A 6,448-nucleotide genomic window follows, 5' to 3' on the forward strand; every position below is an offset into this window, starting at 1 on the left:
AAGGAAGAGAGCACCTCTTAGGCCTGAAAAGCAATTATTATTTTTATTAATATACTCTCAGTCTTCTCTTTATTCCTTGCTGACCTTTAAGCAAACACATTGTTCTGGGTTTTTCTTTTTTCTTCTTCGAAGAAAAGGAGTACCAACAATAACAGTTTCTTCAATGAAATTGAATTCATGTTATGAATATTGACTAGATTTGGTGGTTTGCTGAGGAAGATCGCTGACATTTTCTGTGGCACAGAGATATTTTCCCAGCGTAATGAAACTTATGAGAAAAATGTGTTTCAAGAAGCAGGGTTAGGTGAAAGATTTCATGTCAATTGTCACCCTCCAGACCTCATTCTCTGGCCCCCAAGAGTCCCTCCCCCCCAGGCCACACCCCACTCTGTTTCTTTCCACTCTGTTTCTTTCCACTTTCCACTATTTTTCTTGGCTGGATTGAACTGTGACTGTTAGGTACTGAAGTTCTCACCCTGGGCCAGCAGGGGGATACAGTAGATGGTTTTCACTCAGGTCCACATATGCAAATAAGGAATTGAAAGTGACGTTCAGTGATTGGATAGTTACAGAAAGTTGTTACTGTTGCTTTGTAGTTGAGCTCTATATAAGCAGGTTGGCTGAACCCTTCAGCCCAGTTCTGTTCTGGGCCTGTGAATAAACAAGAGCTGTTTGAAGAATCGCTGTGTCGTCTGATATGTTCACCCACAACTTAACAGTGACATTGCCTTTTGCTTTCCTGCCTGGGGAGATGTGCACAGGAGTGTAGAAACATCGGACTCCTGCACAGCCTGCTGCACAAAGGTAACAATCAAACTCAGTTTTTGCCTGTGCCCCCTTCCTCATTCACTGGCAACTGGCCCCGGAAAGTTGTCCATGAAGGAATATGTCCCTTAGGCTCAGAGGAAGGGGGTGAAGGTTGCCCGCTCACTCCTGTCATACAGAAACAAAACTAGAGATTTGCCCAGTCGCAACACAGATTATTTCGCTAATCTTAGAATTGATGTTCTTGGGAGTGCTGGTGAATGCCCTGCGCAAGTCTTATCTCTGCGTCAAGCTATTTGTTACACAGGAGTTCTGTACATATGAACCGGGAAGGGCGGGGTATAAATAAAGTTGTTTTTATTTTTATTTTTATTTTTATTTTTATTATTATTATTATTATTATTATTATTAGTTGGGGGAAGGACACTTAAAAAGATGAAGTGGGGTATACAGTGGTACCTCGGGTTACAGACGCTTCAGGTTACAGACTCCGCTAACCCAGGAATAGTACCTTGGGTTAAGAACTTTGCTTCAGGATAAGAACAGAAATCTCACAGAGGCAGTGTGGCAGCAGTGGGAGGCCCCGTTAGCTAAAGTGGTGCTTCAGGTTAAGAACAGTTTCAGGTTAAGAACGAACCTCCAGAACGAATTAAGTTCTTAACCCGAGGTACCACTGTACTACTACTACTACTTATAAATCTGAATTAAAACAGCAACAGCAATAAGGAGGTGGTGTGTGTTTGTGTGCCTGCACACATGTTCTGTTTGCATAATATAATATAATATAAAATACCCATAGGAAAATAGTGATAAAGGTCCACTGTCATCTATACTCTTAACTGGTCAGTTCACCTGCCTGTCTGCCTGAGTGTTTGCCCAATGACTGTGTGATTTGGGCCAAAAAGTTTCCTCCCACCCTTTAAGCACATGCTGACCCCATTTGATTGGAAAATTACTGTAATACTCAAAGAGGGAGAGGGAGAGAGAGATTGTGTGTGTGTGTGTGAGAGAGAGAGGCCCATCTCTCTTGTGTCAGGTCGATATTATGGTTGCAATTCTCTTTCCTCTTCCATTGTATTTTGTGAAAAGCTGTAATTACTTTCTTGTCATCTGAAAAGCAAGGCAACAATTCAGCGGTGTCGGGCGAGAGAGAAGGAGGTCTTGAGCAGTGATTTTTGAGGGGACGATGTGCCACTTCCAAGCCAGAAATAACCGCATATTGCACACTCTTTTTATTTATTTTATTTCTTAACAACATCTATATACCACTCAAGAATTAATGCTCTCTGGGCAGTGAACTATATACAATTGGGACCACAATATCTGTGTGCAATACTACTGCCTTATCCTACTCTCAGATTCCACAAACTTATTCTATACTCCACTTATCCAACTATCCTTTATCCTGTACTAGTAGGAGGGAACCATTTTTGGCTTGAGGGCTGCATGCTCTTCTGGACAGCCTTCTAGGGCAGGGCAGCAACCACCCCGTTTTGCTCCCCACCCCACTGTCTTCCCACCCCCTCTCTGCTGTCCTGCCATTCCACTGGCGCCATGCCTTACCTGCATTTTACGACAGCAGTGGTTTCTGGTGAGGTCTTGCCCAAGCCTCGTGAGATTTCATGTACTCCATGAGATCTCTTTTTTCTTTATCGAGTTATATTGCAAATACATACAAATCAAAACTTTTAAATGTGAAAAGAAGAAAAAAAGATTTAAAAGGTTACAAAGAACAAAAAAAAAAAGAAAAAGAAAAAAGAAAAGAAGAAATCTAAATAAATTACATAAACTAATACAATTAAATCTTAATGAAGATACTGTAAGAAAAAAATCATAGATTCAGTCATTATGAAACTAAGACTTTGCAAACCAAATACATACACTTTAAACAGTTACCTCTTACATATCGTCTGTTTTCCTAAGAAGCTAACACTTCTTAGCTATTTCATTTTTCATATTCTTTTGTTTTTTGGACTTCCGTCAGTTTCACGACAGTTCATTATTCCTAATTGAAACTTATCTGTATTTCAGTATATCCCTCATCTTGGTATCAGGGAGCTTTTTACCTTTGCAGGGTTATTCTAGACACAACCAGATCTTCACTGCTGAACCTTGACTCATCAGATATTTATATAGGTGAGGTCTTGCCCAAGCCTCGTGAGATTTCAGGTGCTCCATGAGATCGCACAAGGTTTCGTTGAGACCTCTCCAGAAAGTGCAGCTGTTTTTGCAAAGGCCACATCTCCAATGCCTGTGGACGTGGCAGAGCAAGAGGTGGAGGCAAGACGGACCCCACCTCTTGCAGACCCTCCAAGTGCCCCTATTTTCCAGGGACACTCCTGGATTTACAGAAGCCACCCCAGCTTATGAATTGATCCCAGAATGCCCCCCTTTTCCTTAGGATTTCCCTAGTTTCATCAGAGAAATGTTGGAGGGTATGGACCTCCCTGTTTTCATTGGAGGGTATGCAGTTATGTGACCTCTGAGCCAAGGAGATAAGTAACTATGCAACCTTCAGAAGGCATCTGAAGGCAGACCTGTATAGGGAAGTTTTTTTAATGTGTAATGTTCTGTTATGTTTTTGTATATGTTGCAAGCTGCAGTCAGAGGGGTGGGTTACAAATAATAAAATTATTATTATTATTATGAATAGGACATACCTATTTTCACTGGAGAATTGTTGGTAGGGTATGCTCTTGGGTTTTTTGCTGCTTCAGGCGGGTTCCTCACCCTGCCTGATCAGTGGGCCGGGTGTGTCCTGGGGCCCACATCCCAGTGGCGGGTGGGCCAGAGATGAAATGGGTGGAACAATGAATGCCATTTGTACACTACAATTGTACAGTAGGCAGTTCTTCTTTAGATACTCACATGCCCCCTCTGTCCACCTAAGGAAGCAAAACAGCATTATCAGATGTCAGGAGTCCCTGTTTCCTCCTTGATAACACAGCAAACGTAGTTAATTAAAAAGGAAGATTTATTGCAAAAACAAACAGAGTTCACTGGATGGCTCAATAAGCTACCAGCCTCATCAGTCATGATGACTCTTCTGAAGACTGCTTCCTCTGAGACCAGAAGCAACTGAACTTTCGCTTCTGATTTCTCTTGTTTTGCTTCCTGTCTCGTAGCCCTCCCATTCGCCGAGACCTTGGACAGGGAGGTTCAGCTCCTGCCTTTTCCCCATTCTCTGAGAGGCTGTCTCTTAGCTCTTTTCCGCTTGATAAACTGCTTCCTTCTGCGTTCGCGGCATTTTGCACTTCTCGAGAGCATTCACAGGGTTCCTGCTCGAGCTCAGTCACCCCCTTATCAACCAGCATTCCTAGGGGTGGGGGAGTTGGCACTAGCCTATGCTCATCCTGCCTGGCTGTTAACCCTCTCTCTTCCTGGCTACTTCCTTCACTGGAAGCTGGCTGCAAACCTTCCCTGGGGGCTGGCTCATTCATGACATCAGATTTCAGTGACGCATCCCAGCAAGGCAAAAATACTGAAGGAAAGTATAAAGTATAAAGTATAAAGCTGGTTTATACAAGCTTCCGACTTCTGATCACCACTCTTACTGTCAGTGCAGACAATTGGCTTTGCTCATTTCATTTCTCTCTGCGTTCTAGGAAACTGGGGAGAGCAGAGCTGGTTGCTGCAGGAAGGGGAGATTCCTGTTCACTAAATCCTTCCACCTCTTCTGCTTCTTCTCCCTCTGACCACTCATTGTAGTCCCACCACCAATCCCTTGGGCTGTAAGCTTCCTTCCTCTTGGGACGTGTGTGTGTTTCCCTCGGGGGTTCCCTGGTTGGTGCCTCCCAGCACTCCTCTGTACCCAGCCAGCCCATTCAGATATGACTCCCCCCCTCCAAAAAACCCAGTCTACCAGACTTTTAGAAGACATCTGAAGGCAGCCCTGTTTAGGGAAGCTTTTAATGTTTGATGTATTACAGTATTTTAATATTTTTTGGAAGCCACCCAGAGTGGCTGGGGAGGCCCAGCCAGATGGGCGGGGTATAAATAAATTATTATTATTATTATTATTATTATTATTATTATTATTACCATCATCATCATCATCATCATACAAATTGGGTTTATTGCTGCACAGTATCAACAGTTTGTTGAAGAGGATAGCTCTTTGCTTTATGCTTCCACACCCACACTGTTCATAACTTTGCTGTCACCCAGCAACTGCCACCCACCAATTGCTAGGTTTCCGCCCCCACCCCTCTGTGAATGCTCCATTCTTTCAAAGGTATCTGTAAATATTACCACAGCTAATGAGTGGAGAGAACCTCAGGAGAGTGGAGTATCTCAATGTCATGGGTCTGGCAGGGGCTGTTATTCAGAGCAAAAGAGGAACCTTGCTAGATTGGACTAAAAGTCCAGGGGTGGGAGAATAAGCTTGTGGATTGAACCAAAAGTCAACCTAGTCCAGCATTCTACTTCTAACCACTCTGGAAAATTGGGGTGGAACTGGATGGCAGAACTGGGTGGTACTGGGAGAAAACCTGTAACTGAGCAGCAGAGCATCTGCTTGTCGTGCAGAAGGTTCCCAGTTCAATCTCTGGCATCTCCAGGTATGTCTAGGAGAGGACCCTTGCCTGAAACCCTGTAGAGCTGCAGCTAGTCATGGTAGATAACACCAAATTAAATGAACTAATAGTCTGACTCAGGGTGGGACAGCTTCATATTAGGGCAAGGGCTGTAGCTCAGCAGTAGAGAATTTACTTTGCATGCATAAGGACCCAGGTTCAATCCCTGGCACCACCAGGTGAAAACCTGTGAGGTTCCTCCTCCAGCAAGTCTATTGAGAAATTTCAACTCAGGGTGGTCTCCAACTAAGTCCTACTCAGAGTAGACCCATTGCAATTAGTGGACCTAAATTAGTCCTCATCCTTAATTTGAATGGGTGTATTCTGAGTGGGATTAACATTGAATTGAACCCTTTGTTTCCAGGCATCTCACCAATTAAAAGTGAGGATTCATCCATTTGGATGTCAGGATTAATAGGCGGAGGCAGTCCATTTAGCTCAACATAGTTTACACTGACCTTCCCCAATCTTATACCTGGCTGATGTCTTGGACCAGAAGTACCATCATCCCTGGCTACTTACCATACTGTCCAGAGCTGATGGGAATTGTAGTCCAAAGTAGCTGGAAGGCAGCAGGTTGGGGAAGGCTCAGAGCCGGGGACCCAGTGGCCCTCCAGACGTTAGTAGGCTATAACTCCCAGTATCCTTACCATTGTCCATGCTGGCAGACGTTGATGGGTACTGGAGTCCAGCAACATCTTCAGGACCAGTGATTCCCCCACCTAGTGGGAAAAGCTAGTCTTTTGGCTCATCCACACTTCCATCTGCCCCACCACTTTCCCCTGGGAAAACCCATGGTTTAGCACTGAATTGGAACAAATGGCAACCAGTATTTTTGTGGATTGCTGTCTGTTCAGATTTAGCACTAAAGAATGGGTTTTCCAAGGGTAAGCAGTGGGGCAAAGGCAAAACCACTCAGACCATTGTTTTCTAGGCACGGGACAAACAGGAGTGTGGACGAGCCCTAAACTGGTTGGCATCAGTTCTCTAGGATTTCTGATGGGGTCATTCCCAGCCCTGTCAGGACATGCCAAAGATTGGCCCTGGTTTCTTTTGCATGCAAAATCTATTGCCATTGAGCTACAGCAGAATTGTTGAACCTTAGAGGA

The sequence above is a fragment of the Podarcis filfolensis genome (assembly GCF_964270895.1).
Source record: "Podarcis filfolensis genome assembly, chromosome: 16".
Lineage (NCBI taxonomy): Eukaryota > Metazoa > Chordata > Lepidosauria > Squamata > Lacertidae > Podarcis > Podarcis filfolensis.